This window comes from Jaculus jaculus, chromosome 5 (genome assembly GCF_020740685.1).
Source record: "Jaculus jaculus isolate mJacJac1 chromosome 5, mJacJac1.mat.Y.cur, whole genome shotgun sequence".
Taxonomy (NCBI): domain Eukaryota; kingdom Metazoa; phylum Chordata; class Mammalia; order Rodentia; family Dipodidae; genus Jaculus; species Jaculus jaculus.
This window is the reverse complement of record NC_059106.1, coordinates 129,001,037-129,015,176: the sequence shown is the minus strand read 5'-3', so window position 1 is coordinate 129,015,176 and position 14,140 is coordinate 129,001,037. Positions and strand designations below refer to the sequence as shown.

The window sequence follows — 14,140 nt, the reverse complement described above, 5'->3', positions numbered from 1 at the left end:
GATAAGTCTACAGATAAGGAGATCAGGGTACATGAGGAGTTAGAGAATGGACAACTTCTCTGAATTCCCTTTTGTAAATCCTTAACTCCACCAGCAGCCCTACCAGCTCGATTATTTTCATAGTTTTTATACACAGTCTCTAGATTCTTGTGAGGAGGCGGGAGCATAAAAATGAAAATCACACTAAATTTTTGAGTATTTGAGTTTCTAAACTGTAGCAACATAAACTAACCTTGTTTTTAGGTTCTGTTTTAAAAATATGATCAAGAACAAAAACAAGGAGCGAGATGTGCAGCTCAGTGGTGGTATGTATGTTTAGACTGCACAAGACCCTGATTTCCAACACACATAATGCCAAAAATATAAAATAAATAAAAATCAACTGGTCAGTTTCTTGTAAATATTTCTCTTGTATTTTCAAACATACATGCAAAACTTTATACATCAACTGGGTTTTGTACATCCTGACGCTTTATCATATTAAGTTCCAAAATAATTAAAATATACAGACACAACTATTCCTTTCCCCTTATTCTCAAACACACTTTCACACTTACACTACTGTGTGTTCATAAACAATTGTTGTTACTGCTGAACACCATGTGGATGACATCACATTGTACAGGCTACCCTACCACATGCTTTTCTGAACTTGGTGTCTCTGAGGTTGACACATGTGGGAACTGTAACTACAGATAAACAGATAATTCTAATTGCTTTATGATATCCCTATTTAATTTGCCTTTCAAAGTAACCACGTGTATAACATGAGGTAAATGTACAAATTCTAAAAAGCAATGACTAAGTCTGACTTAAACTTATTCCACAGTCTGAGTTCTTCCTACTGCAACACTGACTCCTGAATAAAGAGAACAGGAAGTTACAAAGTCCTCATACAAAATCCTGTCTGGCGCACGTCAGACAAAGGAGAAAAGCCCCCATTCTCCCCATCCTCAGCTTCCTCACCATACCACCTGGGTCAGTACCTCACAGGGACCAGACGCTGAGCTCACTGCCTTGTTGTCTTTGAGTAATACACCAGCCTGGGAAATGCGAGCAGCCATCAGACATTTGTTATTCATGTTACCTGTGCTGAGCAGTGATCATGATGCAATGGCTACGGTAAGAGGGAAAAAAGACAACAATAGTTAGACTTTAGTTGTGCAAGATAAAGACTTCTTGAGAATAGCTGCACAAACTTACTACTAAACTATAAGCTCAGAAATCATGTGCATTTTATCAGAATTTGTTCTAAGAAGGAAAGAGATATGAGGATTTGCTTTACAATAACCAAGGTGGGAAGAGGGATTATAGATAAACAGTGTAGGTCTGACTGCTAAGTGTTGAAGCTGGGTGACAGACACATAGAATTTATCCTGTTCTCCCTACTCTTATATGTTTCAAGTTCTCTAAAATCAAAGGTTTCAAGTAGTAGTTTAGCATAACAACAATTCCATTCCTCTAATAAGTCCTTTGGGGATTTTAAGCAGAAATAAAAAGTAGCATAGCCAGGCGTGGTGGCATGGCGGCTTTTAATCTCAGCTCTTAGAGGCAGAGGTAGGGGGGAATCACTGTAGTGAGTTTGAGGCCAGCCTGGGACTACAGAGTGAGCTCCAGGTTCCCTGGGCTAGAGTAAAACCTTACCTAAAAAAAAAGAAAAAAAAAAAAAGAGTTGGAGAAATGGCAAGGCACTTGCCTGCAAAGCCAAAGGACCCAGGTTCGACACCCCAGAACCCACATAAGCCAGATGCACAAGGTGTCACATATATCTGGTGTTGGTCTGCAGAGGCTGAAGCCGCTGGCACGCCCATTCTTTCCTCCCTCCCACCCCCTCAAATAAGTAAAATGAAATAAATTTTTTAAAATAAATGCAAACAAAAGCACAGCATATTTTTAATAACCTACTTCTCAAACTGGAGTGTGTGTGCGAGTCAGCGTGGGAGGCACTGTTCAGTAGAGCGCGGACAGGGACTGAGACGAGATAAGACGGGGGCATTGTTAACAAGCTCCCAGGTGCTGGTCCAAAGGTCACACGTGAACCAGGCAATGGGGGCCTGAATTAGGTGAGCATTTGCAAGCAAGCAGCTAGGAGAGCCTTATTTAGACGCCTTGTATACAGACTAGCAGGACTCAAACACAGTGCTTGGTCCTGGGGAAGGCTTCCTCTGCCCCCAGCATCAGGTGTCACACTTCACTCACTCCCTGGTAAATTCCCAAGTAGAGGCCACCAAACCAAGCAAATAAGTTAAGTAAATAAATAACTGAATACAACAGAAGCATCCTAGCCATCAGGCTTGTTCCTCTGGGGAGAGTATTCAAATGCATTAAACAACAATGAAAACTCCGGCCCTGACAGATTCTGTTTCTAAATCTGTTAAGTAATGACTAGACCAAAGACTCAGATCCAGATGTCAAAGTTCAGAGGCCCAGAGGAGACATGGGAATTATTAACAAACAGTAAGAAGGTTAAAAGAACAAAATACCTTGGAAAGATACTGTGATCTGAATGCAAACGCCCCTCTTCCCAAGGCTTGGTAAAGGCTGTGTCGTTAGCTGACGGAACCTTGGGGAAGTCTCTGTATCATGAGGGTTCTAACTTCACCAGAACCACTGCTACAGTTACATTTTGGTGGCACCACTGGGAGGTGGCACCCTGCAAGACGTGGGTCGCTGGAACACGCCTTTGAAGGACATATCCTGTCTCTGACCCCTCTTGAACTCTCAGCTTCCTGAGCACCTTAAGGGTAAGATGTTGGCTCCCACCATACTTTACCTACCACCACGATGTGCCAGCCTCCCCTCCGGCCCACGGCAGTGCGGTAAGCTGACCATGGACAAGGACTGCAGAAACCAGGGGCCAAAATGACGTCTCCCTCCTGGAAGCTGTTTTCCTTGGGGATTTTGCCACAGTGGCAAAGAACTGACACCAGATACAAATAAGTTTCATGTAATAATAAAACTAGGGACTGGGGATTCAGCTCAGAGGTTAAAGGTGTTTGCTTGCTGATCTCGGGTCCAATTCTCCAGCCACCCACATAAAGGTGGACTGGCATTCGAATGCAGCAGCAAGAGACCCTGGAGCGCCCAGACACACACATGCATGCACCGCATAGACAGAGAGAAAGAGAAAGAAATAAATTCACTTTAAAATATAAACACTTCTACAAAGCCACATCTTCAAAGAACCAAAAGAAATTGTCACCCACAAAATTTTTGCCCAAAAAACACAATGATTTCTTCATGTAAAGCTTTATGGTTATTGGGTAAATTTAACCAGTCTTCTGAGCTCAGAGACTGCTTGATTCACGTCACACGTGTGTGCTCAGAGGATAGGGTCCTGAGTATTCTTTTTGAGTGGGTGAGCAGACATACATGCTAAAAATGTGCATACAGGTATCCACAAAGACACAGTTATCCCAAATAACTGAACCATCACCACCAAAGGACATGCAACTCCCACTCTGTGAGCTCAGTTAAGTGCAAGGAGAACAGACTGTACTTCATAAGAATTATCTTCCTTACACTACTTTGTCTTCATACAGCAGATCCTTTCCCTGTTCACTGACTTTTCCTAAAATGCTAGTTCTTGCTTCTGAGAATGAGGTAAGGAAGGTGCTGCCCTCTCTGCCCAGTGAACTGCGTATTAAACTGTCTGAAGCCCACAGGAATGGCTCATACCAGAAGTATGGGAGAAACCAACAGTGCTCTGCCTTCAACAAGCAGAGTCCAGTGGAAAAGTCAGTGGGCGGGAAGATTAAAGGACACTTATTTATTACTAAATGGACCCACATATACACAGTCTCTCTGTCTCTCTCTCATGCGTGGTCTCTCTCACACTCCATTTATGCATGCAGAGGAGAACCCTTCTGACAAAAAGGTTACAAAGGTTTTCATAAAGATGGCTTGGCAGCTGCTCTTGAGTGACAATTGTGTATACTACATAAACAAGGGACAGAGGCATGTGAGAACCAACACCTGGAACAGTTGGAATGTGAAGATCCACACCGAGGGGTACCTGGAAGAAGAGAATTCAATGCATTGTTTATCCTGAGAGACTGGTTAGCTCAGATCCTCTAATTTCACATTTAATTTTCAATTCATATGGAGTGTTCTTAAAACATCATTTTGATTAGCTCCAGAAGCATTTTCCTGAGGCTGCTGCTAGCAGAGAGATTGAAGACACCAATCCAGGCTGTGGCATGCCCCTGAGGATGATAAAGAAAGATGCCCACATACAGGTTCCAGAAGTTCGTGCCACACTGCCTCAAACACAAGCCAAAACTGCCATCCAAAATACCTAGCAAAGAAGCAAAATTCATGCACTTACGATGCAAAGACATGAAAAGTGTTCTGCAAACTACTGGCAAAAGAAGCAACATAACAACAAAACGTTAGGAGAGAAGCTGTCATCTATACTAAGAGAGAAATGTCTTAAACCCTTACAGAGACTTCCAACAGGAAAAACTGAAATCCTGAATAGGATAAATACTGAGTTACATAAATAAAGTTAAAAAAAAATGTTGGTCAGGGGCCACAGAGGGCCTCAGCAGTTAGGCACTTGCTTGCAAAGGCTGAAAGCCTGGGTTCAACTCCCCAGAACCCAAATAAAGCCAAATGCACAAAGTGGTATATGCTTCTGGAATTGGTCTGCAGTGGCAGGAGGCTCTGGTGCACCTATTCTCATATTCTCTGTCTTTCTCTGTGTTTACAAATGAAAAAATTCAAAAATATGTTGCTCTGTAAGTATGAAATCCCCAAGCAAACAAACCCAAAGATGGAATTCAGAAATGTCTTCAAGAAAGAATTTCTAATGCTATTTCTGAAACTGTAGCTAGAAAAACAACTCTTTTCATTTTTATGTATTCCTAGACTATACAGAAACCACAATCAAGAGCAACCATTTCTTTTACTTTTTTTTTCCCCCCCAAGGTAGGGTCTGGCTCTAGCTCAGGCAAGAGCAACCATTTCTTGACCTCATTCTGATGTTCCTGGAATGAGTAACTGAAGTACGGCCCTGCCCACTCAGTGGGATAGGTGAGGTTCAAGCTGCATGGAAAGCAGTTGGCTCATTGTGCAGAGATCTCGTAGATCACAAACACCAGGGAAAATCCCCACAGAGATAAGAGAACAAAGCTTTTTTTTTCTGGTGTTTTCAGCTCTATATACTTAGAAAAATCACGATTTGGGTAAACTCTAGAAATTTAGGACACCAAAGAAACAGCTTGTATTTATTTGCCCTTTAAAGAAAACTAAGTTTTTACACGGTGACAGGCTTGACCGAAGGTAAAGGTGAGCCTATGTCATGACCATTTTCTGGGTACTGAAAAGGTCTGACGTAATCATTACAGGGTGCTGCAGTCAGCTCCAGGTTGTTGGGATGAACACCCAACCAGACACAGTTAACAGAAGGATGGGGTTTGTTTCAGCTTACAGAGTCCGGGGGAACACCATCAATGGCAGAAGAGGCTGGCTCCCTTTCACAGATCCAAGCAGAGAGACAATCGCCAACAGCCAGCACCACAAACCACAAGCAGCCAGAGCTCAGCCTGCTCTCTCCACATTGTTGGCCTGGAATCAAGATCCTCCCCCAAACACACCTCCTCCAGGCAGAAGGCTGGAGACCCAAATTGCAAGCTTATATTTGAATAAAACATCTAGGTCCACGCGGCCATGTATTTCTACTATCACATTCAAATGATCACACAGGGTAAGAAGAAAACAAGAAACCTTACTATGGGGACCCTGTGCACATGTAGCTGAAGCGGGTCCGTGCTCCTGGTTCCCCTGCCAGAGACGTGCAGCTGCTGGGACCTTGCAAGCGTTCAGCAAGGCAACGTGAACTGAAGAGATAAACCACCCTTGCACGGAGGAACTGGCAAGACCAGCAAGAGTGCCGCTTCCACAGCGAGCCTGACAGCCAACAGGAGGGCGAAGGGGACAGGCACCGAGGACATTAAGCACCTACCAAAAGAGAAGTCCAGAAGCTGCTGAGAGCTCCACACTAACGTAGACTTAAAATACACCCACGTTGGCTGAGGGAACTTTGCAGAAGGGGGGGCAGGAACATTGTAAGAACCACAGGGTGGGAGGGAATATTCAAAAGCGTTGCCCTCCTCCCCCACAATGACACACTGCTGCTCTCACAACCCATGACCCATAACCCCACGGAAAACACCAGCAATCCCACTGAGGAGGGCCCTCAGTAGAATGGGGACAGCAGGAAAGCAACGATAGTACCAACATATGATGTGTCCACACAAAGTTTCTACAAAAGAAAGAAAGAAGAAAGAAAGAAAGAAAGAAAGAGAGAGAGAGAGAGAGAGAGAAAGAGAAAGAAAGAAAAAAGGAAAGAAAGAAAGAAAGAAAGGAAGGAAGGAAGGAAGGAAGGAAGGAAGGAAGGAAGGGAGGAAGAAAGACCTACCTACAACATTAATAGCATCACGTGCCTCTATCCAACTGAGCAGGTACAAACTCATAAATCCTAAAACTATAAGGACAATTCATTTTAGCCTTAATAGGTAGGCTTGGTATTGATAGTCCTAAACTCAACATCTTAGCTCACTCCCCAGAAAAAGCTTTCCTCAATCTTGGACATAGACAAATATGCCTCCTCCCTCCAACATCCTCTCCTGCTCCACACAGCCAATAACAAGAGACCTCACCTTTGATACCAAGTAATATTGTCTAGTGGCTTGCACAAGGCACTCACAGTCCTTCCTCTGGCCTTCTTCATTGTATCTGGTCACTAACAATGATTGCAACTTTTAAAAATATATACAAGGTATCTTAAAGCAAGATTGCTCAGTGGTTAAAGGTGCTTGTTTGCAAAGCCTGATGGCCTGGGTTTGATTCTAGTACCCACGTGAAGGCAGATGCACAAAGTAAGTCTGGAGTTCATTTGCAAAGCAGGAGGCCCTGACACACACCTTATGCCCACCTCTTTCTCTGTCTCTCTCTCAAATAAATAAAAATATTTAAAAAAAAAAAAAAGAATTTAAGGGCTGAAGAGATGGTTTAGCAGTTAAGGCATTTGCCTGCAAAGCCAAAGGACCTTGGTTCAATTTCCCAGGACCCACGTAAGCCAGATGAACAAGGTGGTGCATGCATCTGGAGTTAGGTTTGCAGCAGCTGGAGGCCCTGGCACATCCATTCTCTCCCTCCCTCCCTCCTCCCTCTCTCCCTCTCTCTCTCTCTCTCTCTCTCTCTCTCTCTCTCTCTCTCTCCTCCCCCCTTTCTCAAAAAGAGAGAGAGAGAGAATGAAAAAAAGAAAATGAACTTAAAATTGGCCTAGGAATGCTTTACACATGACTTAAGTGTCATGAACACCCAGTAAAGTGTGCCATGTCCACATTAAAAACTTAGAAAAACACAGAAAAAGGCAGAGCAGGAATTCACACCAAAGGTTGTGGAACCTCACAGCTCTTGCTGTGCAGTTTCTTCATGCACAAAGCAGTGAAGGAGTGGAGTCAGGTGATCGCTTGTTCCAGATAGCAGTTTTGAAGAGCCACCTCCTCTGTTCCTACGTAAGTCCTGCGCCTGCGGCTGGCTGGCAGTGAACGCACAGGGGCTGCGAAAGGGAGAGCAGCAGTAGGGCAGCGCTGGCACTTTCTGAGGAACCCTCACCCTGAGCTTGGCCTCTCTCCCCTCAGTGCTTCCCACTGTGTGACACGCTGCTTGATGTTTTCTGTACAACCACTTAGTGAAGCCTCAGAAAACCTCCATGCTTATTTCTACAATGTAAACATTGAGTAAAAATTGTCAGAGAACAGTTAAGAAGGTCTATCCTAAGTTAGAACCACCACAAGTAAGGCTGAGGAGATGGTTCAGTGGTCAAAGGTACCTTCGTGCAAAGCCTGAGGGACTGGGTTCAATGCCCCAGTATCTAAGTAAAGCCGGATGCACAAAGTGGTACGTGCATCTGAAGTTTATTTGCAGCATCAAGAAGCCCTGGCATGCCATGTACACTCTGTAATAAGTCAATTTTTTTTTTTTTTGAGAGCGACAGACACAGAGAGAAAGACAGGTAGAGGGAGAGAGAGAGAATGGGCGCGCCAGGGCTTCCAGCCTCTGCAAACGAACTCCAGACGCGTGCGCCCCCTTGTGCATCTGGCTAACGTGGGACCTGGGGAACTGAGCCTCAAACCGGGGTCCTTAGGCTTCACAGGCAAGCGCTTAACCACTAAACCATCTCTCCAGCCCAAGTCAAAATATTTTTAAGAAACACACACCATAAATAATAATGTTCTCAAACTACCTCCAGTAACTTACTAATTCAATGCCCAACAAGTACAAAGGGATTTCATATATAATGCCTCACTTATTAACTCATTAGATCTATGGCTTGTTTTAGATTATTGTTTCTGCATATTCCCAAATGCCAGGTAGGTAATACAAGTTATTTTGTCAAAAAGAAATCTAAACATATCACCTTTCCCTTCTGATGAGTCACATACCTTCAAATTAGAAGGACAGAACAATCTATGTAACATGGCCATATGTAAAAATTCTGTGAAAGCAAGTGACCTCACAAATAATATTCCTACTAAAGTAAGCCTGTAGCAGAAGCTATCAGCCTTCACACAGTTTAGGATACATTTACTCAATCTCTTTGTCTATGCCCAGGTTTATTTTATTTTACTGCCTACTAAAGTAATACTTCTTGGGACTAGGAGTTTGAGCATTGTGATGTGACAGTGGAACACTATGATGCCACCGAGGGACATATTAATTTCACAGTGGGACACTGTGATGTCACAGTGAACCACTGTGATGCCACAGTGCGACACCATGATGTATAATGAGGACTTGTGATGTCACAATTGGATGTGTACTGTGATGTCAGAGTGGGGCCTGTGATATAACAGAGGGGCACTGTGGTATCACAGAAGAGCATTGTGATGTGACAGTGGGGCACTGTGATATAACAGTGGGGAATTTGTTTATTTAACTTTATTTACTTAGCTTATGGCAGTCCAACAATAGCAGTTTGCAGAGAGTCAAGGAACCCCATAGCTGGTCACTCCACATGACTGGAGGCCTCAGCAGTCCAGCCCTGGAGGCCTGGAGGCTCTCTGGAGAGCCACTGGTCTTCAGTCCACGCTGGAAGGCGGCAAGCGGAACCGGCAGCCAGGTTGGAGGAAGGGCTTCTTTATTCCGTAGATAATGCCCACCTCTGAGAAGAGCTGCCCACTCTGGGGGAAGGGTTCACCCTGGGAAAAGGACTTCCTACTTCAGTTAATCCTTCCTAGAAGCAACCTCAGAGACCCACTCAAGAGGAATTTCTAAACAGGTCAAGTTGACAACAAAGTTTAACCATCACACCATCGAAGCCAATCATGGGTGTGTTTGCTTTAATGCAAGGAGGACCCAACAAGATAGATTTGTTTACAGGACTCAGGACTACAAACAGCCTATTGACAACATCTGGTTTAGAAAAACAGTTAATACAAGAGCAATAGAACATCCCAAGAACACTGGCTCTTGCTGTTCCCAACCACTGAGAGAGAGGCATGGCGGGGAGAGGTATGTGTGTGTCAACCACTGTGACAGGGGGAGCTCCCCAGCTACGCACGTCCAAGCACTTCTCTGCACAAGGTCACTAGGACACCAACATGCCGCCTGGCACCTACTGGAAGTCAAGAGATGAGAATTCTTTTGTTATTACGATTGCTGTTATGACAGGAACCGCTCAGGGACCTGCCACACCATCTGTGTAACCACTGGCAAGTTACACTTGGTCCTCTGTCTCCATGGAGTCAACCAACAAGGATCAAAAATGTCAGGAAAAAAAAAATTGCATCCGGGTTGAATATGAACAGACTTTTTTTTTCTTTTCATTATTCCCTAAACAATACAGTATCACCATTCACATAGCGTTTGCATTGCACTAGTCATTATACATGACCTAGAGACGACACAGCATGTGAGAGGATGTGCAGTTTGTACATACAAATCCCAGGCCATTTTATATGAGGGCCTTGAGCATCCACAGATGTGTGACCTTGAGGGCCATGGACCTGAGGGAACCCAGAACTTAACCTCTCCACCTAAGGAGCAGCATCTGTGACATCTGCTGGCAACAGACCAAGCACCAAGAAACGTCAGCTCAGGTACTGCTTGAGAGGTGATGGAAACCCTTCTCCAAACTTAGAGAGAAGTGAGAAGAAAAGCATTCCAAGCTGCAAACATGAGCCAAAGAGCTTAACAAATTACCACCAAGCTGTTTGAATTGGGCGCGCTATTGAAACAATCTGAACCTTCGCTGCTTGTTTTGAGAAGAAGAAGATACAAAACCATTTGTTTCATAGGCTTGAGGATAAGGTCATTTTGTACACTACCACGTGTCCAATATTAACTACCATGGACCCAAGTAGGAAACAGAATACTTCTATTTCACAGACACACCCTCCAACCACCATGAAGCACTCCTGGCAGGGGCAGCTCCTTGTTGCCCACACTGGCAACTGCTAAATCACGTCCCTGTCATTCTCCCTTGCGCAGTCCCATCTACCTTCAGTTCCCAGCATGCCTTCTTCCCAGCATGCTCCCCCATCCACCAGTGGCTGGAACATTGAAATGGGACTGTCCCCATTCCACAGATGAGGAGTTAGAATCTAGGTTTCTGAACTCATTCCCACATTATATCCTGCTGCCTATATAACTGAAAACTGCCAAGGGAAGGAAGGACTGGGAGGCATCTGAATTTAGTCATCTGCTAAATTCTTTTCAATTCTCAGTTATTGCTTGTTAATGTGGCCAGTACAAGCAGACTTGGGGCTAATATAACAGCAATCCAAAAGCAGAACATAGCTCTATAATTACCCTAATGTTCCTAATAGGGTTACACAATGGGCACAGAATTAAGTACAGAGGGTGGAAATTGTATTAGACACCTCTGAACCTTTGAAATTGTATTACTTAGAACCTTGGCAAATAAGCAGTAAGTATTTAAAGAAGATTAAGATGAATACCCCATCTGGTGTCCTACTTAATTTGCACGACCACATTGGCTTTCCCCTTCAGTGTAAACTGCTCAGGGCCTTGCTGGGACCTTCCAACATGCAGTTACACTGCTGGGCTACCAACCTTCCCACAGTGGCCCAAGCTCTTCTGGAGTTGAGTCATCCTGCTGAGAGCGACCAGAGTGGATGTGGGCTTCCCCATGTGCCCAATGTATCAAGTGAATAATGCTAGAACTTCCTCAAAAGAGAAGAGAAACTTGCTCATCAGAAATTCCTTTGATGGGCTGGGGAGATGGTTCAGTGGTTAAATGTGCTTGCTGGCAGCGCCTGAAAGCCCAGGGTCAATTTCCCAGTACCTATATGAAGAAAGATAAACAAAATGGTGCATTGGACTGATATTTCTTTCTCACACACATACAAATTAAATATTTTTTAAAAAGAAATTTGGGCTAGAGAGATGGCTTAGCAGTTAAGGCACTTGTCTGCAAAGCCTAAGGACCTAGGTTCAATTCCCCAGGACTCACATAAGCCAGATGCACAAGATGATACATGCATCTGGAGTTCGTTTGCAGAAGCTGGAGGCCCTGGCACACCCATTCTCTCTTGCTCTCTCTCTTTCTCTCTCGCTATCTCTATCTGCCCCTTTCTCATTCTTTCAAATAAGTAAATAAAAATAAAAATAAATATTTTTTAAAATTTCCTTGAAAAGCAAATTCTTCCTGCCAAACCAACACAAAATTCCATGTCTGACTGGAAATTTAATGTTTATCTACTTAATAAATGCCTTCATATTAATGAGAGAAAACCGTCTACTTATGGGATCTTAAAATCACAGATTCCCAATTTCTTTATTGTGGGAGATGGGAAAGGGAGAGAGGAAGTGACTAGCTGACACAGTAGCCCTGTGGTTTTATAAGAAAACCCTACATTTCCTGGAAAATCCAAGAAACATGCTTAGCCATTCTCAGCACTGTGAAGACAGTCTCACTTCACTTCTCCAGGGCCAGTCCACCACTTTCTCCTCTTCAGAGACTCTCTCCCAACAGAATTCTAGATAGGACATGGCGTCCCCTGCATACATACATACATACATACATACATACATACATACACACACACACACACACACACACACACACACACACACACACACACATATATGATATGATATGATTTAAAAGAAAGAAAGAAAAGGGACAGAGAGAGAAAATGGACACATCAGGACTTTCAGGCACTGCAAACAAATTCTAAATCATGCACCATCTTGTGCATTTGGCTTACCCATGTACTGGGGAATCGAACCTGGGTCCTTAAGGTTGGCAGGCAAGCGCTGTAACCATTAAGCCATCTCTTCAGCCATCCCCAGCTTTTTGTCCTGCCCCCTTCCTAGCCTCTCCTAAAGATAAGCACATAGCTATATTCATTAAGTCTCGACTTCTTGGCACCCTAGGGAACAACACCCACCCGAGGTTGTCCTCCAGCCTTCACGCACATGTGCACCTGCACACACAAGGAGGCATATACACAAAAATAAAGTGCTAGCTTCACTTCGATTACTTTAATCCAGGTGAACGTTTTCAAATCCATACAGCTAGCTTAGTACAGTAGGGGAATGTCTCTCTCCTGAACATCCCTGGGCTGTTTACAGAGTGGCAAGAGTGAGCACTTGGCCTACATTTGGAAATGTCCAGGAAACTCCTAAAGGCAAAAGAAGTTTCTTTAAGGTTTCAGGAGAAATCATCTAGAGTTTGTTTATTTTCCTATTCAAGAGTATGTCAGCACACTTGCAGACATGAGTCCTCTGTCCTCAGGCAGGTACATTCACTGGCTCTGGAGCAGGAAACGGGGTGTGGGGGTTCTGCTTTTGGGCACGAGCACCGACAGGAATGGGCAGTGCCACAGGGAGAGCTGCTCCACTAACACTGGCGCATGCGTTAAGCTGGCCATTAAAACACCTTATGAAGTGGGCTTTTCCCTTCAGAATCTTTAAAACCAAAAACTGGCTATAAAATGAAGATGAAATGTGCCTTTTAATCCCTGCTTTATGGGCCAAGAAACACAGGCTCAGGGCATTTGCCCAAGGTCACTGATAAGACTCAGGTCTGCCTTTCTTTGTACTGTCCCACTGTGCTGCTTTCCTACTCATTCCCACATCTGTGACATCAGTACCTTCCAGCAAGCCCTTTGCTGACACAGATGGACCAATGCAATGATATTGCCACCCCAAACAATGAAGCCGAACACAGGAATGACTTGCTTACACAAACACTGCTATTAGAAACCAAATCCTCCACACCTACCTTCCCCATGGTATCAGCAACACCACAATTCCTGGTTACCGGTATCTCAACAGGCAATAATCTGTGAGACTATCAAGAATTCCACTCAATTATCTAGGTTCCAGAGCTAAAACAAAACAGTCAATGATACCAGCAAGATTTGTGGTATCCCTTCCAAACATTTACTGAACTGGGTTTCAGAAGGAAACAAAAACACACACATGAAAGACCATCTTTCAGATGCTACAGCAGTGGGAAAGATCAGACCACAAATAACTGCAAATACTTGACTGGGAAAGCTAAGGAGCCTGTGAAGTGTACCCACTGGGCTAAGGAGCCTGTGAAGAGTACCCACTGAGAAGAACCTGGCCTGTACTGAGGTAGTGTGAGAGGCCTTCTCAAGAACTGAGGATCTGGGGCTGGGTAGATGGCTAAGTGTTAACCACCTGCTGGACAAGCTTGACAGCCTGAGTTCAGATCCCCAGAACCCATGGAAAGACGCTGTTGCAGCCAGATTGGCACTGCTGGCAGAAATCACCCAACCAAGCAGCTTTTGGGGGAAAAAAGGATTTATTTTGGCTTACAGACTGGAGGGGAAGCTCCATAATGGCCAACAGGTACGAAGAACATTCCATTGAACTAGAAGCTAAGACTTCCTCCTGGCCACTTTGGGCTCCTGATACTTCCAGTCAACAGGCTAAGAAAGGAGTTGCAGTGGTAGCAGGTGTGATTGATCCAGACTACCAGGGGGAAATCAGACTGCTGCTCCACATTGGCGATAAGGAAGAGTGTGTCTGGAGCGTAGGAGATCCTTTAGAGTGTCTCTTAGTGTCACGATGTTCTGTTATCAAAGTCAATGGACAACTGCAACAACCCAATAGAGGTAATGTGATAAGTGGT

General features: G+C 44.2%; 1 protein-coding gene across 2 annotated transcripts in view; it reads right to left on the bottom strand.

Annotated features, from left to right (window-relative positions):
- The window catches only part of Mb21d2 (Mab-21 domain containing 2), a 127,929-nt gene that overhangs the window by 95,743 nt on the left and 18,046 nt on the right, over positions 1 to 14,140 (bottom strand). Inside the window, exon 2 of one of the 2 annotated variants that reach the window (XM_045150730.1) lies at positions 11,086 to 11,317. The exons of the other annotated variant lie outside the window; for it this stretch is intronic. The gene's annotated coding sequence lies outside the window, so the exon portion shown is untranslated. The remainder of the gene's footprint in view (positions 1 to 11,085; positions 11,318 to 14,140) is intronic. 2 annotated transcript variants of the gene reach the window in all.